The following is a 26550-nucleotide window of genomic DNA, read 5'->3' as shown; positions in this document are numbered from 1 at the left end:
GGTTAGCAGAGTATCAAGTCTCAACCTAGAGTACGTGGTGGCTAGCCACTACTTCTACCCAGGGAAACTCGTATCTCAGATAATTGGAAGTGCAACAATCACTTTATCAATTCAATAACCATTCATATTCATACTCAGCCATCCGGCTCATAACATATTCCACAAACAGTCATAATTCATTATCATATACAGCCATTCCGGCTCATAACATCATAGCACTTCCACCATCCAACATCATAAAACTCATAAAATCATCATTCAAGCCATAAATCACTTTTCTTTGAAAATCAAATTCAATTCATCTCAGTCTTAATTTCAAAATCTGCATTCTCAAATCACTTATAGCTTATAAGCCATCTTTCTCAAAAGAAATTTTCTCTTTCAAGACAAGCCACATTTCTACAACATCCTTCTAAAACTTCCAAACAATTCGGCAACTAGGCCAAATTAAAAATATCTTATGAAAGCTCCAAAAATCAATAATCCCAAAACTGAATTTGGTAATAAAAATTTCTCAGCAGAGTGTCAAGACTTTAGGGGAGGACAACCTATCTCAATTTCTCAAAAATTTATTGAAACTCTTAAAATCATAGATCCTTGGTTTAAGTAAATAGAAACAAAATTTACTATAAAATCGAATCATATAAAGTCACAAGTCCCAACCCAATCTAAAATCAATTCACTTGAAATGGAGCCAACCCATTTAAATCAAAACCACTTTCAGGTTCCTTCTTAAAACCAATTCTCTGAGTTCCTCCAAAATGTCACAAACTCAATTGTTCAATCAAAAATCCAATTTTCTTTTAAATCACTATAGCTCCTCTGAACGAAATCCTTAAGTCTAACTAAAAGCATAACCCTTTTTTATATTTAAAATCAATATTAGAATATAATACTTTTCTTCAGTGATTCAAAATGGTAAAGTAATTCCTTTCTAAATAAATTGAACTCAAGACATATAGTTTTTCTTAAATAAACTAAACTCGAAAACATAACTATTTTCTTAAGAAATCAAATAATACCATTTCTCAAATCCAAGCCTTTCTAAATAGCTTTTCAAACAAAGTCTAAGATTTCTATAGAAATTTCGGCAGCATCTCCCCTAAAACTTGGACTTTGCCGCCCTTTTCGCGTCCCAACCAAACCATTCCACAATCCTTTTCAACGGTCCAAAACCCAAAATTAGTTCAAAAGCAAGCTAAATCTAACAGTCACCTCATTTTCATATCTCAAGAAAACCATTTCAAGATCAATCATTATCAACCGATTAAACTCCTTTCCAAAACTTTAAAGAAACAGTTTAGCAATAATGCGTTTATCAAAACCAAATAATAATTTAATTAAAACATATAATCATATTCATCCAGAATAGCCAAACAATACATAAGACTGGTACAATCACTAAAAGTATATAATTCTCACACCAGTATCCATTTATAACAATTCCAAATTATAAAATTGAGATTTTAGAAAAGCCCCTACCTTAAAGTTGAACCCTTTAAAGTTAACGCGTCCAGAATCCTCTTTCTATTCTTAACTCACGGCAGCAACCTCAGTGATTCTCAGGCAATATCAACAGCGACAAGAAAGGTTCACAGCAACGACGACTTATCTGATGTAAATTGGGATTAATGCAAAATGGATATTAAATAAATTTAGAAGATAATTGTTAATAGAGCATCACGGTAACAAGGAACGAAACTAATTAGTCTCACCACGAGAAACGAAGCGAGACGACACCGCAGCAACTTTCACTTTAATAATACAGTTTTTGAAACTCAATCCTAAGATATTAACATCGCAAAATTCTCAATAGTTGACAACGAAATACTAAGACCGAGAGTTTGAAATAAAATATACTTACGATAATAGCAGAACGAACGAGCCGCAACCCCAAACTGACCTGGCAGCAGCTCCGGTGGCAGCCAGAAGCTTCGGTGGATTAACTATAATAACCACGCAGCATCAAAATCTTCTCAGAATCCAAAAGGACAAAAACCACAATTAAAACCCTTATCAGCAGTGTTCCCCGACGATGGCAGCATTACTCTCCAGCACAGAGGCTCGGCCACCCACTTCTAGCAGCGGCGATGGCGGCTGGGCACGGCGGCGACTCGACACACGGCAGTGACAGCGTCGGCTTCGCCTCCCCTCATGCGCATCAATCTCCCATCAGTCTCTCTCTCACCCTTCGCGGGCTCTCTCTCCGGCGGCGGCTCAATGGCGGATCGGCGGCTCTGTGGTGACGGTGTGGTAGGATGCGATGGGCTGAGCGCGGTGGTACATCCACATGCGACTGTGACATCGACAACCTCACCTTCTCCGCGCACGCTCTCTTCTCTGTCCTTGGATATGGTTCGCGCTCCTTTCTCCCTTAACGGCAACACGAGGCGCGGGCTCCATGGACAGGACGACAATGGCGGCGATGGCACGGCTTCTCCTGTGCAGCAGTTTGGTGGTTGGGCAGCGGCATGATGTGAACAGCAAGCTCAGTCGGCGACCAGGGATGCTGTTGGGTGTGGCGCAACTGTGCGCCTCCTTCTTCCTTTACCTCTTCTCTTTTCCCGTTCTCTCCATCTCCCTTTCTTGCTGTGTGCGTGCGTGTATTATGTTGGGAGAGGGGGCTGCAGCTTGGGGCTAAAGGGTATTAGGGTTGTGGGTTTGATTTTTAGGGTTAGGGTTTGATTTGGGGTAAATTTGAAATTAGGGATTTTTGGGGAAAATTAAGCTTTAAGGGTAGTTTTGTAATTTCAAATAAAAATAGAGATAATATGGTAATTAGAAATAGATTTTAATCCAACAATAATAATGTATAAAAATACTATTTGTTCATCAATTTCACGAATTATTTTCAATAAAATGTTCAAATCCAATTGTTAGAGATAATATAATTAATTTCTTTATTTTCCAAAACAGCAGTATTAATATTTTAAAATATTAATTATTTAGTCCAAATTATATAAAATTCTTATTATTTCATAACTACTAACGTTATAATTTAAAGAGTAAAGTATACTTTTTGTCCCTGAAGTTTGACAAAAATTTTAAAAATACCCCTAAATTTTATTTTGTTTCAATTTTGTCCTAAAAGTTTTCGATTTGCATCAAATATACCCTTGACGGCTAAATTTTCAAAAAATTTAAAATCAATTCAACAACAGTTTCATAATAACAACCCCTCAACACAAGTAAATCAAACATAATTTTCATGCATTATTGTTAGATTGGTCTTAAATTTTTTGAAAATTTAGCTGTCGAGGGTATATTTGATGCAAATAAAAAACTTCTAGGACAAAATTGAAACAAAATAAAACTTAGGGGTATTTTTGAAACTTTCAACAAACTTCAAGGACAAAAAGTATACTTTACCCTAATTTAAATATAGAAAATAACTCAATAATTATGAAATTAAGTAAAATCTTCATTTTAATTATCAAAACTTGATTTAATTATTCTCAATGAAATAATTTCTGAAAGTAAAATCTCTAATAAATAAATTTGAAATCAGCTCATAATAAGATTTTTCAAAAGTTCTGGGTCTTACATTCTACCCACCTTACAAAAATTTTCGTCCTCGAAAATGAAAGTAATACACAAGATGTTACATAGCTGTAATACTTTACTTTTGAATACTTTAGAAGAGCAACAGATCTTGGCATATATATAAATTCTCAAATACCGGATAAGGCATAATACTTAGATATAAGGGAAGAGCGTGGTATAAAGCAGATATTACAAGATAGGCTCAAAACAAAGAGGTTGCATGGCGTTGGTGCACGAAATTGTGATCTCCAGGCTCGAACAAATCCTGGTAATGGCTCCAAAGCTTGGTGCTCCGATCTTAATTCATAATTGTCACAACTTCGATACAACTAACCAGCAAGTGCACTGGGTCGTCCAAGTAATACCTTACGTGAGTAAGGGTCGAATCCCACGGAGATTGTTGGTATGAAGCAAGCTATGGTCACCTTGTAAATCTTAGTCAGGCAGATATAAAGTGATAATGGTGTTTTCGAATATTATATAATAAAATAGGGATAGAGATACTTATGTAATTTATTGGTAGGAATTTTAGATAAGCGAATGGAGATGCTTTTCGTTCCTCTGAACCTCTGCTTTCCTTCTATCTTCATCCAATCAGTCTTACTCCTTTCCATGGCTGGCTTTATGTGATACATCACCACTGTCAATGGCTACTTTCGGTCATCTCTCGGGAAAATGATCCAATGCCCTGTCACGGCACGGCTAATCGTCTGGAGGCATCACCCTTGTCAATGGCTTCATCTTATCCTCTCAGTGAATAATATGCTCACGCACCCTGTCACGGCACGGCTATTCATCTGTCGGTTCTCGATCATGCTGGAATAGGATTTACTATCCTTTTGCGTCTGTCACTAACGCCCTGCAATCGCGAGTTAGGAGCTCGTCACAGTCATTCAATCATTGAATCCTACTCGGAATACCACAGACAAGGTTTAGACCTTCCGGATTCTCTTGAATGCCGCCATCATTCTAGCTTACGCCACGAAGATTCTGGTTAGGAGATCTAAGAGATACTTATTCTAGCTTATTTCATGTAGAACGGAAGTGTTTGTCAGGCACGCGTTCATAAAGGAGAAGGATGATGAGCGTCACACATAATCATCACCTTCATCACGTTCTTGGGTGCGAATGGATATCTTAGAAGCGAAATAAGAAGAATTGAATAGAAAACAGTAGTACTTTGCATTAATCTTTGAGGAACAGCAGAGCTCCACACCTTAATCTATGGAGTGTAGAAACTCTACCGTTAAAAAATACATAAGTGAAGGTCCAGGCATGGCCGAGATGGCCAGCCCCTCTGATCTAAGAACCAGGCGTCCAAAGATGTCTAATACAATAGTAAGAGGTCTTATTTATAATAAACTAGCTACTAGGGTTTACATGAGTAAGTAATTGATGCATAAATCCACTTCCGGGGCCCACTTGGTGTGTGTTTGGGCTGAGCTTGAGTGTTACACGTGCAGAGGCCATTTGTGGAGTTGAACGCCAGTTTTTGTGCCAGTTTGGGCGTTCAACTCTGGTTTTGGATCCTTTTCTGGCGCTGGACGCCAGATTTGGGTAGAAAGCTGGCGTTGAACGCCAGTTTACGTCGTCTATTCTTGGCCAAAGTATGGACTATTATATATTGCTGGAAAGCCCTGGATGTCTACTTTCCAACACAATTGGAAGCGCGCCATTTCGAGTTCTGTAGCTCCAGAAAATCCACTTTGAGTGCAGGGAGGTCAGAATCCAACAGCATCAGCAGTCCTTTTTCAACCTCTGAATCTGATTTCTGCTCAAGTCCCTCAATTTCAGCCAGAAAATACCTGAAATCACAGAAAAACACACAAACTCATAGTAAAGTCCAGAAATGTGAATTTAACACAAAATCTATTAAAAACATCCCTAAAAGTAACTAGATCCTACTAAAAACATACTAAAAACAATGTCAAAAAGCGTATAAATTATCCGCTCATCACAACACCAAACTTAAATTGTTGCTTGTCCCCAAGCAACTGAAAATCAAAATAGGATAAAAAGAATAGAATATACTATAAATTCCAAACTATCAATGAAACAGAGCTTCAATCATATGAGCGGGACTTATAGCTTTTTTCCTCTTGAATAGTTTTGGCATCTCACTTTATCCATTGAAGTTTAGAATGATTGGCATCTATAGGAACTTCAGATTTCGAATAGTGTTATTGAGTCTCCTAGTTCAGTATGATGATTCTTGAACACAGCTTCTTTATGAGTCTTGGCCGTGGCCCTAAGCACTTTGTTTTCCAGTATTACCACCGGATACATAAATGCCACAGACACATAATTGGGTGATCCTTTTCAGATTGTGACTCAGCTTTGCTAAAGTCCCCAATTAGAGGTGTCCAGGGTTCTTAAGCACACTCTTTTTTTTGCTTTGGACCTTGACTTTAATCGCTCAGTCTCAAGTTTTCACTTGACACCTACACGCCACAAGCACATGGTTAGGGACAGCTTGGTTTAGCCGCTTAGACCAGGATTTTATTCCTTTAGGCCCTCCTATCCACTGATGCTCAAAGCCTTGGGATCCTTTTTATTTGCCCTTGCCTTTTGGTTTTAAGGGTTATTGGCTTTTTCTGCTTGCTTTTTCTTTTTCTCTTTTTTTTTTCTATATATTTTTTTTTCGCCCTTTTTTTTTTCTTTTTTTTTTCTGCAAGCTTTGTTCTTTGCTGCTTTTTCTTGCTTCAAGAATCATTTTTATGATTTTTCAGATTATCAAATAACATGTCTCCTAGTCATCATTCTTTCAAGAGCCAACATATTTAACATTCTTAAACAACAACTTCAAAAGACTTATGCACTGTTCAAGCTTACATTCAGAAAACAAGAAGCATTGCCACCACATCAATATAATTAAACTAAGTTCAAGGATAAATTCGAAACTCATGTACTTCTTGTTCTTTAGATTTAAAACATTTTTTTTTATTTAAGAGAGGTGATGGATTCATAGGACATTTATAACTTTAAGACATAGTTACTACTACTAATGATCATGTAATGAAGACACAAACATAGATAAGCACATAACATAGAAAACGAAAAACAGAGAAAGTAAGAACAAAGAATGAGTCCACCTTAGTGATGTCTTTGAGCTCTTCTATGTCTCTTCCTTGTCTTTGTTGCTCCTCCTTCATTGCTTTTAGATCTTCTCTGATTTCATGAAGGATGATGGAGTGCTCTTGATGTTCCACCCTTAGTTGCTTCCAATAATTGTGTGGAAGAAAATGTATCCCCTGAGGTATCTCAGGGATCTCTTGATTTGCAGTCAAATGTTCTACCACTGAGCTATAGACCCTTGATGGAAGCTTTTGTCTTCCCTTTCCTCTTTCTAGAGGCTTCTCTGGCCTTAGGTGCCATCAATGGTTATGGAAAAAAACAAAAAAACTATGCTTTTTACCACACCAAACTTAGAATGTTGCTCGCCCTCGAGCAAAAGAAGAAGGAATAGAAGAAGAAGAAGATATGGAGGAGATGGAGGGGTGTGTGTATGGATGTGAGTGGGGGATGGAAAACAGAAGGGATGGTCATGAATGGAGAGATAGAGGGTGAGGTGGGTGGGGATCCTGTGAGATTCACAGATCCTGAGATGATCCTGTGGGGTCCACAGATCCTGAGATGATCCTGTGGGGTCCACAGATCCTGAGATGATCCTGTGGGGTCCACAGATCTTGAGGTGTCAAGGCATTTACATCCCTGCACCAATTTAGGCATGCAAAATGCCCTTGCACACAACTCTGGGCGTTCAGCGCCAGGTTGGTGGCCATTTTGGGCGTTCAACGCCCATTTGCTGCCATTTCTGGCGTTGAACGCCAGAACCATGCTTGTTCTGGGCGTTCAGCGCCAGGATGCTCCCATTCTGGGCGTTCAGCGCCAGAACTATGCTCTGTTCTGGCGTTTGAACGCCAGACAGATGCTCCTCCAGGGTGTGATTTTTCTTCTGCTGTTTTTGATTCCGTTTTCAATTTTTATATTTATTTTGTGACTCCTCATGATCATGAACCTATAAAGACACATAACTAAGAAAAATATAGTTAGATAAATAAACATTGGGTTGCCTCCCAACAAGCGCTTCTTTAATGTCAATAGCTTGACAGTGGGCTCTCATGGAGCCTCACAGATGTGCAGAGCTCTGTTGAGACTCTCCAACACCAAACTTAGAGTTTGGATATGGGAGTTCAACACCAAACTTAGAGTTTGGTTGTGGCCTCCCAACACCAAACTTAGAGTTTGACTGTGGGGGCTCTGGTTGACTCTGCTTGGAGAGAAGCTTTTCAAGCTTCCTCTCCATGGTTGCAGAGGGAGATCCTTGAGTTTTGAATACAAGGGAGTTCTCATTCCATTGAAGGAATATTTCACCTCTGTCAACATCAATCACAGCTCTTGCTGTGGCCAGGAAAGGTCTTCCTAGGATGATGGATTCATCCTCTTCCTTTCCAGTATCCAGGACTATGAAATCAGTAGGTATGTAAAGGCCCTCAACCTTTACTAATACATCTTCTACTTGTCCATAAGCCTGTTTTCTTGAGCTGTCTGCCATCTCTAGTGAGATATTAGCAGCTTGCACCCCATAGATTCCCAGTTTCTCTATTACAGAGAGGGGCATGAGGTTTATTCCTGAACCAAGGTCACACAGAGCCTTAAAGACCATGGTGCCTATGGTGCAGGGTATTATGAACTTTCTAGGATCCTGTCTCTTCTGAGGCAATGTCAGTTGATCCAGATCACTTAGTTCATTGATGAACAAGGGAGGTTCAACTTCCCAAGTATCAATGCCAAATAATTTGGCATTTAGCTTCATGATTGCACCAAGAAACTTGGTAGTTTGCTCTTCAGTAACATCCTCATTCTCTTCAGAAGAGGAATACTCATCAGAGCTCATGAAGGGCATAAGGAGGTTCAATGGGATCTCTATGGTCTCTAGATGAGTCTCAGAGTCCTTTGGTTCCTCAGAGGGAAGCTCCTTATTGATCACTGGACGTCCCAGGAGGTCTTCCTCCTTGGGATTCACGTCCTCTCCTCTCCTCACAGGTTCGGCCATGGCGCTTATGTCAATGGCCTTGCACTCTCCTTTTGGGTTCTCTTCTGTATTGCTTGAGAGTACTATGAGGGATTTCAGTGATCCTTTTACTCAGCTGGCCCACTTGTGCTTCCAGATTTCTAATGGAAGACCTTGTTTCATTCATGAAACTTACAGTGGCCTTAGATAGATCAGAGACTAGATTTGCTAAATTAGAAGCATTTTGTTCAGAGTTCTCTGTCTGTTGCTGAGTGGATGATGGAAAAGGCTTGCTATTGCTAAACCTGTTTCTTCCACCATTATTAAAGCCTTGTTGGGGCTTTTGATCCTTCCATGAGAAATTTGGATGATTTCTCCATGTTGAGTTATAGGTGTTTCCATAAGGTTCACCTAAGTAATTTACCTCTGCTATTGCAGGGTTCTCAGGATCATAAGCTTCTTCTTCAGGAGAAGCCTCTTGAGTACTGTTGGATGCAGCTTGCATTCCATTCAGACTCTAAGAAATCATATTGACTTGCTGAGTCAATATTTTGTTCTGAGCCAATATGGCATTCAGAGTATCAACTTCAAGAACTCCCTTCTTCATAGGCGTTCCGTTACTCACAGGATTCCTTTCAGAAGTGTACATGAACTGGTTATTAGCAACCATGTCAATGAGTTCTTGAGCTTCTGCAGGCGTTTTCTTTAGGTGAATGGATCCACCTGCAGAAGTGTCCAGTGACATCCTTTGATAGCTCAGATAAACCATCATAGAATATATCCAGGATGGTCCATTCTGAAAGCATGTCAGAAGGACACTTTTTGGTCAACTGTTTGTATCTTTCCCAAGCTTCATAGAGGGATTCACCTTCTTTCTATCTGAAGGTTTGAACATCAGCTCTAAGCTTGCTCAGCTTTTGAGGAGGAAAGTACTTGGCTAAGAAAGCCGTGACCAGCTTATCCCAAGAGTTCAGGCTGTCTATGGGTTGAGAATCCAACCATAATCTAGCTCTGTCTCTTACAGCAAAAGAAAAAAGTATGAGCCTGTAGACTTCAGGATTTACTCCATTAGTCTTAACAGTATCACATATCTGCAAGAACTCAGTTAAGAACTGAAAAGGATCTTCAGATGGAAGTCCATGAAACTTGCAGTTCTGCTGCATCAGAGAAACTAACTGAGGTTTCAGCTCAAAGTTGTTTGCTCCAATGGCAGGAATGGAGATGCTTCTTCCATGTAAATTGGAATTAGGTGCAGTAAAGTCACCAAGCATCTTCCTTATATTATTATTATTTTCGGCTGTCATCTCCTCTTCCTGTTCGAAAATTTCTGAAAGGTTATTTCTGGATTGTTGTAATTTAGCTTCTCTTAAATTTTTTTTTTCAGAGTCCTTTCAGGTTCTGGATCTGCTTCCACAAGAATGTTCTTGTCCTTGCTCCTGCTCATATGACAAAGAAGAAGGCACAGAAAAATAATAATAATAATAGAGATTCTCTTTACCACAGTATAGAGGTTCCCTTATGTGAGTAGAAGAAAAGAGGAAGACATTCGAACACAGATAGAAGAGGGGGTTCAAATTTGGTGATGATGTGAGGGAGAGATGTTAGTAGATAAATAAATAAATAGAATAAGATGAGAGAGAAGGAGGGATAATTTTCGAAAATTTTTGAAAAGGAGTTAGTGATTTTTGAAAATGGTTTTTGAAAATTGTTAGTATTTTTTTTCGAAAATTTATGAAATCAAAAATAAAAATAACAATAATTAGTTAATTAAAAAGAAATTTTTTTTTAAAAAGGGGGAGATATTTTCGAAAATTAGAGAGAGAGAGTTAGTTAGGTAGTTTTGAAAATGTTAAGAAACAAACAAAAAGTTAGTTAGTTAGTTGAAACAAATTTTGAAAAGATAAGAAGTTAGGAAGTTAGAAAAGATATTTTGAAAAGATATTTTTGAAAAAGATAAGATAAGAAGATATTTTTGAAAAGATATGATTGAAATTAGTTTTGAAAAAGATTTGATTTTTAAAATCACAATTAATGACTTGATTCACAAGAAATCACAATATATGATTCTAGAACTTAAAGCTTGGATCTTTCTTAACAAGCAAGTAACAAACTTCAAATTTTTGAATCAAAACATTAATTGATTATGTTATTTTCGAAAATTTGATATAAAAATAAGAAAAAAGTTTTTGAAAAATATTTTTTGGAATTTTCGAAAATAACTAAGAATTTTGAAAAAGATTTGATTTTTGAAAAAGATTTTGAAAAAGATAAGATTTTCAAATTGAAATTTTGATTTGACTCATAAGAAACAATTTGATTTTAAAAATTTTTGAAAAGGTCAATCAAATTTTCGAATCTAATGAGAGAAAAAGGGAAAGATATATTTTTTTTTTATTTTTGAATTTTTATGATGCAAGAGAAAAACAAGAAAAATGATGCAATGCATGAAATTTTTAGATCAAAACAATGAATGCATGCAAGAATGCTATGAATGTCAAGATGAACACCAAGAACACTTTGAATGTCATGATGAACATCAAGAACATATTTTTGAAAATTTTTTTTAATGCAAAGAAAACATGCAAGACACCAAACTTAGAATTCTTTAATGCTTAGACACTAAGAATTCAAGAATGCATATGAAAAACATGAAAAGACACAAAACAAAAAATCATCAAGATCAAACAAGAAGATTTACCAAGAACAACTTGAAGATCATGAAGAACACTATGAATGCATGATATTTTCGAAAAAATGCAAGATGCATATGCAAGTGACACCAAACTTATGATATAACTCAAGACTCAAACAAGAAACACAAAAATATTTTTGATTTTTATGATTTTCTAATTTTTTTTTGGATTTTTATTTTATGTTTTTCGAAAAATAATTTTGAAAAAGAAAATAAGGATTCCAAAATTTTTAATATGAATTCCAGGAATCTTGCCATGTTAGTCTTAAAGCTCCAATCAAAGGGTCTGGCATGGCTTAACAGCCAGCCAAGCTTTAGCATATAATTACATGGGCTGGAGTGATTAGTTGAATACCAATCCCAAAGTAGTTTGGGTATGGCTTTACAGCCAGATATGATTCAACATATTTCATGAAACACTAGAATTCATTCTTAAAAATTTTGAAGCCATAGAATAATTTATTTTTGAAAACGTTTTATTTTTTTTTATTTTTTTTTTTCGAAAACAAAGGAAGAGTTTTTGAAAGATTTTTGAAAAATTTTTGAAAACAAAACAAAAAGAAAATTACCTAATCTGAGCAACAAGATGAACCGTCAGTTGTCCAAACTCGAACAATCCCCGGCAACGGCGCCAAAAACTTGGTGCACGAAATTGTGATCTCCAGGCTCGAACAAATCCTGGTAATGGCTCCAAAGCTTGGTGCTCCGATCTTAATTCATAATTGTCACAACTTCGATACAACTAACCAGCAAGTGCACTGGGTCGTCCAAGTAATACCTTACGTGAGTAAGGGTCGAATCCCACGGAGATTGTTGGTATGAAGCAAGCTATGGTCACCTTGTAAATCTTAGTCAGGCAGATATAAAGTGATAATGGTGTTTTCGAATATTATATAATAAAATAGGGATAGAGATACTTATGTAATTTATTGGTAGGAATTTTAGATAAGCGAATGGAGATGCTTTTCGTTCCTCTGAACCTCTGCTTTCCTTCTATCTTCATCCAATCAGTCTTACTCCTTTCCATGGCTGGCTTTATGTGATACATCACCACTGTCAATGGCTACTTTCGGTCATCTCTCGGGAAAATGATCCAATGCCCTGTCACGGCACGGCTAATCGTCTGGAGGCATCACCCTTGTCAATGGCTTCATCTTATCCTCTCAGTGAATAATATGCTCACGCACCCTGTCACGGCACGGCTATTCATCTGTCGGTTCTCGATCATGCTGGAATAGGATTTACTATCCTTTTGCGTCTGTCACTAACGCCCTGCAATCGCGAGTTAGGAGCTCGTCACAGTCATTCAATCATTGAATCCTACTCGGAATACCACAGACAAGGTTTAGACCTTCCGGATTCTCTTGAATGCCGCCATCATTCTAGCTTACGCCACGAAGATTCTGGTTAGGAGATCTAAGAGATACTTATTCTAGCTTATTTCATGTAGAACGGAAGTGTTTGTCAGGCACGCGTTCATAAAGGAGAAGGATGATGAGCGTCACACATAATCATCACCTTCATCACGTTCTTGGGTGCGAATGGATATCTTAGAAGCGAAATAAGAAGAATTGAATAGAAAACAGTAGTACTTTGCATTAATCTTTGAGGAACAGCAGAGCTCCACACCTTAATCTATGGAGTGTAGAAACTCTACCGTTAAAAAATACATAAGTGAAGGTCCAGGCATGGCCGAGATGGCCAGCCCCTCTGATCTAAGAACCAGGCGTCCAAAGATGTCTAATACAATAGTAAGAGGTCTTATTTATAATAAACTAGCTACTAGGGTTTACATGAGTAAGTAATTGATGCATAAATCCACTTCCGGGGCCCACTTGGTCTGTGTTTGGGCTGAGCTTGAGTGTTACACGTGCAGAGGCCATTTGTGGAGTTGAACGCCAGTTTTTGTGCCAGTTTGGGCGTTCAACTCTGGTTTTGGATCCTTTTCTGGCGCTGGACGCCAGATTTGGGTAGAAAGCTGGCGTTGAACGCCAGTTTACGTCATCTATTCTTGGCCAAAGTATGGACTATTATATATTGCTGGAAAGCCCTGGATGTCTACTTTCCAACACAATTGGAAGCGCGCCATTTCGAGTTCTGTAGCTCCAGAAAATCCACTTTGAGTGCAGGGAGGTCAGAATCCAACAGCATCAGCAGTCCTTTTTCAACCTCTGAATCTGATTTCTGCTCAAGTCCCTCAATTTCAGCCAGAAAATACCTGAAATCACAGAAAAACACACAAACTCATAGTAAAGTCCAGAAATGTGAATTTAACACAAAATCTATTAAAAACATCCCTAAAAGTAACTAGATCCTACTAAAAACATACTAAAAACAATGTCAAAAAGCGTATAAATTATCCGCTCATCAGGCGTCAACATCAAGGGCTTTAACATAGCTCACCATCCCAACTCCCAACTGTATTCTATCGAAAACTTCATCAGTAAGTTCTCAACCCCATCAATCACGTCGCACATCACTACCGGTCACAAGCCCAATATTAACAAAACCTTTTTGCGTAAAAACAAAGCTCTACAACATTCCGTGGCATCGCACGCTTACAGGCTTCACCTTCTGCATCCACCACAACCGTGTCCTAAGAACTAACGTGTCGCTTGTTATATCTAAAGATTGTACGTGACACAAACAAATCTCGAGTTTACTTAGGACACAAGATTTTAAAAATGAAAGACAAGTGACAAGAACATTACTCGTAAGGACTTAAAAGAATGAATGAAATTACAAACAAATAGGATGCACAAGAATGAAGATTGCAGGAAAGGATTCAATTGGTAACTTTAATGATAATTCTTGAATCAAAGAAATTCGATAGAATCAATGTGAAGGAAAAACAGTGCATTAATTTGAAACAAATTCAAGCTGAGTCGAAGAAGTATGAGGTTTACAGAAAAGAATATTTCAAACCCAAGACAAAGCTCACAGAACTCAAGAGCACGATTAAAAATACTTCCGAATACATTGTTCATAAAAGAATCGAAAACCTGTGGAAAATCACTTCGCAGTCTAAAAGAAAAGTTAAGCAACAAACATTCTTCAAGAGAATAACAAAAGCATAAACGTGGCTTTACTTTAATACAATTTCATGTTGAAGTAGATTATGTAGAGTTTTAAAACAAAATGAACACCGATTTGGCTAAGAACAAAAATATTTTCCCAAATATTTTAGATAGTAAGGTGCAAAACCTAACCAAAAGTAATCATAAATCTTGGAAGAAAACCAATTGCTTGTTCAAAAATTCTCAAAGTTCATATTCAAACAAGTGTGTATAAAAATTATAGCAAGGACGAAAGAGAAAGTTAAACTCTATTTAGAAAAGAAAATCCGAGGTAGAAAAATTGCCGATAAGTTAGTAAAAGAAATAAGTAGTGCGTTACAAATGGACAGTTTCTACTAAATAAGGAAGCTTTTCAAAACTTCATTTAAAATAGCGCATGCCAACTTTAAGAAGAATGGTTTTAATTACAATCAAGCAACAGAAAAATTTAACTTACAATATCCTTAAAGAGGAATCAAAACGTCTTTAAAAAGTTCAAAACAAGACTCCAAAAGTATACTTGAAATCACCATCTCCGAAGGACATTCAAGAAGATTAGGACGTACTAAAAGGGATCAACTCATCAATAGCAATTCTTAAGAAAAAATCTTTGACTAAGAACTCTGGCAAAAACAATAAGAGGATAAATGATGCACAAAATTGAAACAAATCAAGCTGACTCATATAAGGGTGACATTCACAAGAGAAGTGAAGCTGAGATTGATGGTAGTGCTCACAAGAGGTAGAAGAATGATTAAAACAGAATCAAGTATGATGTTCATAGAGGTGGAAAGCTTAAAAAAGAACAAATCCGTTCCTAGGAAGGAAAGATATGAGTCCAATATTTTCAAAGGAACAACAATAGCATAAACAATGTAGTATACTAAACCAATCTCAAATAAAAAATAAATTAGGTGAGGTTTATCAAACGAAAATCAACCGGAATAAAAGCAAAAAATCTTTTCTTTCCAGGATTTTGAAAGATACCTAAATACATACTCAAATAAGGATATGCATTGGAACTGTAGTAAAATTATTAGAAAGTCAAATTGTATTTAAAGTAAGTGTAGTTCCGTAAACCAGTAAAAGTACAGGCGAGGTATTAGAAATAAATAGTTGTTAAACTGTATAAGGAATTTTCAAAGTTTTATATAGATAAGTGTATATCGAATCAATAGCAATTCTAAGTCCTAGGTTCTAGTTTAATTCTGTTATTTTACTTGAATGTCTGCATGATCTTTAGTAATTCTAAGTCCTAGGTTCTAGTTTAATTCTGTTATTTTGAAATTTCAGTTATTTATCTTTTAATTGAAGAGATGTCTCATGTACCATTCACTAAGCTTGAATTTAAAAAGAAAAAGAAAAGAAGTAATGTATTGCATAAAAAATTGAGTTGTTATTAAAGAGTAGTCTTATTTAGTTAAATGTGGTGGTATTATCTGTGATTCTAAATGCATGATATGCACAGTGCATCTTTGAATTTGAATCAAAGGATGTTGATGTATGAGAAACAAGAATTTAGAGAACTATTATGAATTCTCTGAAGTAAATAAAAGCTTAATCCTTGAAGCAAAAGAAACAGCAAAAAGAAAAATAAAAGCAAGGTCCAAGGCTCTGAGCATTAATGAGTAGGGAGGTCATACATGATTAAAAGCTCAAAGAGTTGTTTCCCTAGTCATATGCTTGTGGTATAAATGTGTTAAGTAATCCTTGAGACAGAGCACTAAGAGTCGAGATCAAGTGCATTTAACAGAGTATGCCAAAGGCTTTGAGCACCACTGTCTAGAAGTAACTGAAAGAAAAATTATAACCAAAAGAGAGTTCCCCAGTCAAGTGCTAGTGGTGTTTTTGTGTCAAGTGCAACTTGAGACAAAGCATTTAAAGTCACGACTAAACTCAATGTGCAAAGCACCAAAGAAAAGAGAATAAAGGAAGTTTTGATGTGTTCAAGGATTAAACCAAAGTATCAAGGCCAGAGAATTCATAATATTATCCAAATTCTCACTCCAAATGACAGTGACATTCCTCTAATTCAAAGAATAGTGAGATGCCAAGACTATTCAGGATTGTAGTGTATAAACCCCCAATTTAAGAAGAGACAGAAGCTTAATTGAACACTCACTTCTCATACAAATTCACATCCTAAGTCTATATTAGTTTTGGTTGCTTGAGGACAAGCAACAATTCAAGTTTGGTATTGTGATGCGTGAGCATCTTTCCTATCTTTTTTTAGTGAATTTGCATTCAAATTTTTGAGTTTAATCAAGATTTAAATATATTTTAGTCACTATGGATGCTATTTTGAGCCATGTGCAATTCTATTTATTTCAGGTAGCATTCGGATGGATTTGATGGAGTTTCTGTAGAAAAAGAGAAGAAAGTGAATGATGCTGTCAACCCTGACCTCCCTACACCCTAACAAGAATAACTCGAGGTACAGAGGTCCAATTGATGTGGTTTTAGCAACATTGAAAAGCTAACTTCTAGAGCTTTCCAACGATGTATAATAGTGTACGCTTCTTCCCCATAAATTCGGCAAGGGTGGCGCCTAATAACTTGGGATTCTCCAAGTTAGGCGCCAAAGCGCCAAAAGCATGCTGTATAAGTGGCGCCTAACTTGGCTTTTCCCAAGTTAGGCACCAAGGCGCAATCCCTGCGTCCAAACCTTGCTGCTCCCTTCACGCCTAACTTCACAATTGTGAAGTTAGACGCCAGCCTTAATACTTGCCATGGTCCCCACGCAACAAGAAGCATTCGAAGATCTTATTTTATATTTTGATTGAAACTTTTATTTTATTTAAAAATAGGAAAAGATATTATTTAGTTTTAGAAAATATATTTTACATTAATTAGGATTATATATAAAATGAAAAAGAATCAGCCCTTCGGGCTCTCATCTCTTCTCTCATACCTCATTCCGCACTTTATAGTTTTACAGAACCCTAGTTTTCTCTCTGAACCATGAGCAACTAAACCTCCACTGTTAAGGTTAGGAGCTCTGTTTATTCTATGGATTAATACTATTACTGTTCTATTTTAATTCATGTATTGATTTCAATTTCAAGAATTGTTTTCGTTCTTTATCTTATGAATCTGGGTGGAACGGAAGTATGACCCTTGTTCTAACTGAGTTCTTGTAAAACTTGAAAAAGCTCTTTGCTTGAACAACAGCTTGAAAATAATTTCTCCTAAATCTCTAATTATCTGGACTTAACGGGATATGTGACATATAATCCTCTTATATTTGGGTAATTAGGATTTCTGTGGCACATAAACTAGTTTTGAACTTATTAACCCTCTAATTGGAATCAAGTGATCAAAGAATTGGCGGTTGATGAAGGTTAGAGGAGACTAAAAAGGTCTAAAAAATTAGGGTTTAGTCACATATAGTTTGCCATGAATTGAATCTTGCATGATTAAAATAGTTGGTAAAAAAAGTTAATCTGGAAAATAAATATCTCTGAAGCCTTAACTGTTTTCTCCATATATTTCACAAATCATTTACTGCTTGCTGTCTGATTTTCTGAATTTACTGTTTGATGCAATTGAACTCTCAAAACACCATTTTCTATTTGTCTGACTAAGCCAATCACTCAATCATTGTTGCTTGATCCATCAATCCTTGTGGGATCAACTCTCATTCACTTGAAGTACTACTTGGTACGACCCGGTGCACTTGCCGGTTAGTTTGTGGGTTATAAATTTTGCACTAACGACAAAGAAGGAGAGTTGGTAGAGGAGAGTTGTGGGCCTTAACGCACAAATGACCAAATGGCTCCTATATCCATAATGCAGCTCGGTTTATTGGTGTAAGTAATGTGTTGAGAATCGCTAAGTTATTTCTTATAGGTTTTATTTTTTAAAATTGTATTAGACATTTATGCGGTTAGCAACCAGCTAATAAATGCTTATGTTTGCTTATCTATGTGTGTAGGAAAGAATTGCGGATTTGAGCAACATGATGAATCCTCTAGAATGTTGTCTCAGAATGATTCGCTTGTTCAAGCTCTCGGAAAGGAGCACTCGGGTAGAGTGCATGTCATGGGTTTGGGACCAATTTCTAGTCAAGTCTTCGGTATGAATTCCCATCAACCGAGTAATGGAGCTCAATGGGAAGAGACCCAAAGGGTGCTACTTGAACTACAAGCAAAGTTGGCGGCCGAAAAATTAAAAAGGAAGGCAGTGGAAGATGAAGTAACAGCCGGGAAGATAAAGATGCAGGCAGTGGAGAGTACCCCGAGATGTCTAATTCAAGGGCAAAGTGGAAAATTGCCACCAGACATTGCCGCATGGATGAATTCTGTAAGACCCAGAACTTTTGAAAAAGGGCTATCATGAGCTAATTTCAAATTCAGTATTTTTGTAGCTTTAATTTCAGAAATTTCTTTATTAAAGAAAATTAAAGCAAGTTTCGATTAATTGAATTTGAAATAAATTAAGATTATTATCTAATTTTACAATTATTGAATTATTTTCTATATTTAAATTATAAAGTTGATAGTTATGAAATAATAAGAATTTTATATGATTTGGATTAAATAATTAATATTTTATTTATTAATACTGCTGTTTTGGAAAATGAAGAAATTAAGTATATTATTTCTAATTTTTAGATTTGAACATTTTATTGAAAATAATTTGTAAAATTGATGAGCAAATAGTATTTTTCTATATATAATTAGTGTTGGATTTAATTTGGGTTTCAATTACTATATTATTCCTAATTTTATTTGAAATTACAAAACTACCCATAACCCTAATTTTACTCAACACCCTAATCCCCTCTAACCCTAGCAGCCACGGAAACCCTCCCCCGTAAACCCAGTAGCAGCAACGCACATAGAGTTTCCCTTTTACCATCAATGAAAGAAAAAGAAAGAATGGGGAAAGGGAAAGGGGAAGGGGCCGCGGAAGGAGGGAGGAGGAGAGGAAGAAGATTCGCGCCAGTGTGCTGGGCTCACCGCCGCCATCATGCCGTCGTCTGACCGAGGAGGAAGAAGAGCGTCGCGCCTCACCGCCGTGCCGTGCCCTACTATCGCAGCCATCATGCCGGTCACTGTTGAGCCTGCCATCGCAAGTCAGGTTCGAGGTGAGAGAAGAGAGCTGCCGCGAGGGAAGAAGAGGGAGGAGGGAGAGACCGGGCCGTGCCCAGTCGTCGCCACCGTGCCTCCATCGCGGTTGACCCGCCGCCGCTAGGGTTTGTGGCTGCCATTTCTGTCACTGCCGACGAACACATAGAGAGAGAGAGATGGGAGTTCGCAGAGTAGGAAAGACATGACAGAGGAGCTCTGTTGGGGCTGGTCACCGTCGCTGAAGCCTCCATGGTCGCCACTGCCATCCGTGTCGCTGCAAGAGGAAGCTGCTGTCGCCGCGGTTGGGTCCACCGTGGGTAGAGTCCACTGTCCAAGCTGCCATCAGAGGAAGTTGCTGCTACTATGTGTACAAGGAAGAAGACGCTGCTCCGCCATTGCTCCTGGGTTAAAAAATATGACAAGAATGCCACTTCCCTGTTGGAGCTACTGTTGAACCATTAGAGCCACTACTGCTGTGGTACGCTATCTATCTGGGTCCTTGGTGCACGAATTGTAAATCACACTTTTCACAACTCGTACCACTAACCAGCAAGTGCACTGGGTCGTCCAAGTAATACCTTACGTGAGTAAGGGTCGATCCCACGGAGATTGTCGGCTTGAAGCAAGCTATGGTTATTTTATAATTCTTAGTCAGGAAATCAATGATAAGAGTGATTATACTTATGAAGAGTAAAATGCATAAATTAAATAGTACTTGTTATGCAGTAATGGAGAACAGATTGATATTTTGGAGATGCTCTGTCTTCTGAATCTCTGCTTTCCTACTGTCTTCTTCTTCACGCACGCAGGTCTCCTTCCATGGCAAGCTGTATGTTGGTGGATCACCGTTGTCAATGGCTACCATCCGTCCTCTCAGTGAAAATGGTCCAAATGCGCTGTCACCGCATGGCTAATCATCTGTCGATTCTCACTCATGTTGGAATAGGATCCATTGATCCTTTTGCGTCTGTCACTACGCCCAGCACTCGTGAGTTTGAAGCTCGTCACAATCATCCCTTCCCAGATCCTACTCGGAATACCACAGACAAGGTTTAGACTTTCCGAATCTCAGGAATGGCTGCCAATAATTCTAGCCTATACCACGAAGACTCTGATCATGAACCAGGAGGCTAAGAGATACACTCTCAATCTAAGGTAGAACGGAAGTGGTTGTCAGGCACGTGTTCATAGGTTGAGAATGGTGATGAGTGTCATGGATCATCACATTCATCACGGTTAAGTACGAGCGGGTATCTTAGAACAGAAACAAGCGTGATTGAATAGAAAACAGAAGTAATTGCATTAATTCATCGAGACACAGCAGAGCTCCTCACCCCCAATCATGGAGTTTAGAGACTCATGCCGTAGAGATACAATGTAAAACGTGAAAATGTCATGATGTCCGAAATAAATCTCTAAAATTTGTTTAAATACTAAACTAGTAACCTAGGTTTACAGAAAATGAGTAAACTATGATAGATAGTGCAGAAATCCACTTTCGGGGCCCACTTGGTGTGTGCTGGGACTGAGACTTGAGCTTTACACGTGCCTAGGCTGTTTTTGGAGTTAAACGCCAGGTTGTAACCTGTTTCTGGCATTTAACTCTGCTTTGCAACCTGTTTTTGGCATTTAACTCCAGAATAGGGCAGAAAGCTGGCGTTGAATGCCAGTTTGCATCATTTATCTTCAAGCAAAGTATAAACTATTATATATTTCTTGAAAGCCCTGGATGTCTACTTTCCAACGCAATTGACAGCGCACCATTTGGACTCCTGTAACTCCAAAAAATCTACTTTGAGTGCAGGGAGGTCAGAATCCAACAGCATCTGCAGTCCTTTTGCAGCCTCTGAATCAGATTTTTCTCAGGTCCCTCAATTTCAGCCAGAAAATACCTGAAATCATAGAAAAACACACAAAATCATAGTAAATTCTAGAAATGTGAATTTTGAATAAAAACTAATAAAAATATAGTAAAAACTAACTAAATCATACTAAAAACTACTTAAAAACAATGCCAAAAAGCGTATAAATTATCCGCTCATCACAACACCAAACTTAAATTGTTGCTTGTCCCCAAGCAACTGGAAATCAAATAGGATAAAAAGAAGAGAATATACTATAAATTCCAAAATATCAATGAAACTTAGCTCCAATCAGATGAGCGGGACTAGTAGCTTTTTGCCTCTTGAATAGTTTTGGCATCTCACTTTATCCATTGAAGTTCAGAATGATTGGCATCTATAGGAACTTAGAATTTAGATAGTGTTATTGATTCTCCTAGTTCCGTATGTTGATTCTTGAACACAGCTACTTTATGAGTCTTGGCCATGGTCCTAAGCACTCTGTTTTCTAGTATTACCACCGGATACATACATGCCACAGACACATAACTGGGTGAACCTTTTCAGATTGTGATTCAGCTTTGCTAAAGTCCCCAATTAGAGGTGTCCAGGGTTCTTAAGCACACTCCTTTTTTTTTGCTTTGGATCTTGACTTTAACTGCTCAGTCTCAAGTTTTCACTTGACACCTTCACGCCACAAGCACATGGTTAGGGACAGCTTGGTTTAGCCGCTTAGGCCAGGATTTTATTCCCTTGGGCCCTCCTATCCACTGATGCTCAAAGCCTTGGATCCTTTTTATTACCCCTGCCTTTTGGTTTTAAGGGCTATTGGCTTTTTCTGCTTTTTTTTTTCGCAAGCTTTTATATTCACTGCTTTTTCTTGCTTCAAGAATCAATTTTATGATTTTTCAAGTTATCAATAACATTTTTCCTTTTCATCATTCTTTCAAGAGCCAACATATTTAACATTCATAAACAACAATATCAAAAGACATATGCACTGTTCAAGCATTCATTCAGAGAACAAAAAGTATTGTCACCACATTAAAAATAATTAAACTAATTTCAAGGATGAATTCGAAATCATGTACTTCTTGTTCTTTTGTAATTAAAACATTTTTTCATTTAAGAAAGGTGATGGATTCATAGGATGTTCATAACTTTAAGGCATAGACTCTAATTTTTATTTATTATTTAATGAAAATAATATAAATTAGGCATAAAAGCAGACACTTAGTAATAAAAGAAAAGAAACTAAAGACATAAAGACAAATGACTCTAATTTTAATATTCATATACTCTTAAAATATATAAAAGGTTATCACAGAGTTAGGACTCAACAACCTTTGCTTTGGGAGGTAGATGCCTCTTTAGTCTGTGGGGTGCTTGGCCCTTCAAGAGATAGCTTCTGGCGCTTCAGTTCTTTCAGTTCACGCCCTTACTCTTCTTGTTCCCTAAGTAGTTTGCAGAGCATGCTGTTTTGATTTTGCTGTTCTTCCTTCAGTTGATCCATAGCTTCTTGCAACTTGGTGATAGATGCTTCTAGGCGCCCCCAGTATTCAAATTGAGGAATTTTCGGGAGGAACTCCTGTGCCCTCCTCTTGATGGGGTCGTCCTGCACTTGTCCTTCCATTGACTTTTTGGTGATTAGTTGTTCAACTGAAATATACTCATCTACTCCCATTTTTACTCCAGCATCTTTACATAACAGGGAGATCAAGCTTAGATAAGCCAATTTGGCATCTTTGGAGTTCTTGTTTGCAATTTTGTAAAGCTCACAAGAAATCAGCTGATGAACTTTCACTTCTTTTTCCAGCATAATGCAATGAATCATCACTGCTCTTTTGATGGTGACTTCAGAGCGGTTGCTAGTGGGCAGTATAGAGAGCCCAATGAAGTCCGGCCAGCCTCTGGCGACTGGTTTGAGATCTCCTCTTTTGAGTTGGTTTGGGACACCCTTTATGTTGGTTGTCCATTTGGCTCCAGGGAGGCATATGTCCTCTAGGATTTTGTCTAAGCTCTAATTTGGTCTCATCATTCTCCTATTAAAGGAGTCTGGGTCATCTTGCAGTTGAGGCAGCTTGAAGATCTCCCTTATTTTGTCAGGGTGGGTGTAAACAATCTTCCCTCTGACCAGAGTTTGATAGTCATAGAATGCGGTTCCAGCTATTCTCTGCCTGTCTGTCTGCCACAGATTAGAGTAGAATTCCTGAACCATGTTTCTTCCCACCTTTGTTTCAGGAGTAGCTAGGACTTCCCAACTCCTGTTTCGAATTTGCTCTTGGATCTCCAGATATTCGTCTTCTTTCAGATCGAATTTAACTTCCGGGATCACTGACCTTAGACTTATTATTTTGTAGTAATGGTCTGAATGTTCTTTGGTTAAGAACTTCCCTTGATTCCAAAGTAGTTTTGGAATATTCTCTTTCTTGCCTCTTGAGTTGGTTTGTTTTCCCTTAGGATCCATGATCTTGGTGGGTATTGGTTTAGTGATCACGGATAAACACACCAAACTTAGAGGTTTGCTTGTCCTCAAGCAAAAGAAAAGAAAGGAGAGGGATAGAGGGAGAGTCAAGTTCGAATTTGTGGATAAGAGGGGGGAGGCCGAACGAGGATTTAAAGGGGAGGGGGTGGTTTTCGAAAATCTTTTAAAAAAATATGATAGAAAATGTGATTTGGAAAAGATAAGTAAGATAGGAAAAGATGTAATTTAAAATTGAGAAGATATGAAAGATATTTGAAAAAGATAGATTTGTTCTAAAAATATTGTGAAGATTTGAGAAAGATATTGATGAGTTTGAGAAAAGAAAATTTTTTTTTTGAAAAAGATAGATTTGTTTTGAAAAAAAGATTTGAGAAGAGGTTGAAGAAGAATTGAGAAAGATTTAATTTTAGGATTAAGATATTTAAAAAAATTTTTTTTTTAAAAAAAAGTTTGAAGAATGAAAGTATGGGAACATGTTTATGCAAGAAAAATGGATGGAAATATGAAAATTTAAAAAAAATCCAAGTTGGGAACAAAAACTTCCTCCCCTCCACAATCCTGGCGTTAAACGCCCAACTGCTACTTGTTTTGGGCGTTTAACGCCCATCTGTAGCCTCTTTTGGGCATTTAACGCCCAGCTGTTGCTTCTGGCTGGCGTTAAACGCCAGAAATTTTTCGTCACTGGACGTTTTTCTGAACGCCCAGGATGCTGCAGGTATGGCGTTAAACGCCCAGAATGGTGCCCATTCTGGCGTTTAATGCCCAAATATACCTCTTACTGGCGTTTTCTTGCCAGTGAGCTCCTTTTTCCTATTTTGTATTCTGAATCCTTCTGTAACCCTATGAACTTATGCAATTGATTCTTTACCTTGAAGATTATTTATATTAAACTTGTATAATTAAAACTAAATAAATAAATAAATAAAAAGCTTTGCTAATGGCTGGGTTGCCTCCCAGCAAGCACTTCTTTATTGTCGTTAGCTGGACCTTGCTGAGCTTTTAATCTAGCCTCAGCCTTGAGCACTCTTGCTCAACATTGCCTTCAATATAATGCTTGATTCTCTGTCCATTAACAATGAACTTCTTATTAGAATCGATGTCTTGAAGCTCCACATAGTCATATAGTGACACACTTGTAATCACATATGGTCCCCTCCACCGGGATTTCAGTTTCCCGGGGAATAGCCTGAGCCTAGAGTTAAACAGCAGAACCTTCTGTCCTGGTTCAAAGACTCTAGATGACAGCTTTCTGTCATGCCACCTTTTTGCTTTCTCTTTGTAAAGCTTGGAATTTTCGAAAGCAGTGAGTCTGAATTCCTCTAGCTCATTCAGCTGGAGCAATCTTTTTTCTCCAGCTAATTTGGCATCAAAGTTTAGGAATCTGGTTGCCCAGTAGGCCTTATGCTCCAGTTCCACGGGCAGATGGCAGGCCTTACCATACAAAAGCTGGTATGGAGAGGTCCCTATAGGAGTCTTGAATGCTGTTCTGTAAGCCCACAGAGCATCATCCAAGCTTCTCGCCCAATCCTGTCTACGGGTACTTACAGTCCGTTCCAGGATTCTTTTTAGTTCTCTATTAGAAACTTCAGCTTGCCCGTTTGTCTATGGATAATATGGAGTTGCCACCTTGTGACTAATTCCATACCGAACCATAGCAGAGTAAAGCTGTTTGTTGCAGAAGTGAGTGTCCCCATCACTAATTAGTGCTCTAGGGATACCAAACCTGCTGAAGATATGTTTCTGGAGGAACTTCAGCACTGTCTTAGTATCATTAGTGGGTGTGGCAATGGCCTCTATCTATTTGGATACATAGTCAACTGCCAGCAGAATATAAGTGTTTGAGTATGATGGTGGGAAAGGCCCCATGAAGTCAAATACCCCATACATCAAACAACTCAATCTCCAAGATTCCTTGTTGAGGCATGGCGTAACCATGAGGCAGATTACCAGATCTCTGGCAACTATCACTGTTACGTACAAACTCTCGGGAATCTCTATAGAGGGTAGGCCAATAGAAGCCACATTGGAGGACCTTGGTGGCTGTTCGCTCACCTTCGAAATGGCCTCCATATTGTGACCCATGGCAATGCCATAAGATCTTCTGTGCTTCTTCTCTAGGCACGCACCTACGGATTATTCCGTCTGCACATCTCTTAAAGACATAGGGTTCATCCTACAAGTAGTACTTTGCATCAGTAATTAATTTTTTCTTTTGTTGCCTGCTGTACTCCTTGGGTATGAACGTTGCAGCTTTATAGTTTGCAATGTCTACAAACCATGGTGTTTTATGAATGGCGAACAAATGCTCATCCGGAAAGGTTTCAGAGATCTCAATAGAAGGAAAGGACGCCCCTTCTACTGGTTCTATCCGGGACAGATGATCAGCCACTTGGTTTTCTGTTCCTTTTCTGTCTCTTATTTCTATATCAAACTCTTGCAGAAGCAACACCCATCTTATGAGCCTGGGTTTTGAATCCTGCTTTGTAAGTAGATATTTAAGAGCAGCATGGTCAGTGTACACAATCACTTTTGATCCTACTAAATATGATCTAAACTTATCAATGGCATAAACCACTACAAGTAATTCTTTTTCTGTGGTTGTGTAATTTTTCTGGGCATCATTTAAAACACAGCTAGCATAATAAATGACATGCAGAAGCTTGTCATGCCTCTGCCCCAATATTGCACCAATGGCATGGTCACTGGCATCACACATTAGTTCGAATGGTAATGTCCAGTCTGGTGCAGAAATAACTGGTGCTGTGACCAGCTTAGCTTTCAGAGTTTTAAACGCCTGCAGACACTCTGTGTCAAACACAAATGGCGTGTCAGCAGCTAGCAGGTTGC

At 38.0% G+C, this 26550-nt stretch overlaps 1 protein-coding gene and 1 non-coding gene across 2 annotated transcripts in view; both read left to right on the top strand.

Annotated features, from left to right (window-relative positions):
• LOC110270348 (uncharacterized) overlaps nt 1-18506 on the top strand; it is a 28773-nt gene extending 10267 nt beyond the window's left edge. The window contains exons 6-7 of the mRNA XM_088500619.1: nt 18027-18114; nt 18240-18506. The gene's annotated coding sequence lies outside the window, so the exon portion shown is untranslated. The remainder of the gene's footprint in view (nt 1-18026; nt 18115-18239) is intronic.
• Nucleotides 9358-9465, top strand: LOC148576020 (small nucleolar RNA R71). Its single transcript, XR_015904066.1, has one exon. It is a non-coding gene; the product is annotated as a small nucleolar RNA R71 (small nucleolar RNA).
• Nucleotides 18507-26550: the final 8044 nt, after the last annotated feature.

The sequence above is a fragment of the Arachis ipaensis genome, chromosome B1 (genome assembly GCF_059453495.1).
Source record: "Arachis ipaensis isolate K30076 ecotype BB chromosome B1, ASM5945349v1, whole genome shotgun sequence".
NCBI classification, from domain to species: Eukaryota; Viridiplantae; Streptophyta; class Magnoliopsida; order Fabales; family Fabaceae; genus Arachis; species Arachis ipaensis.
This window is presented reverse-complemented; position numbering and strand designations above follow the sequence as displayed.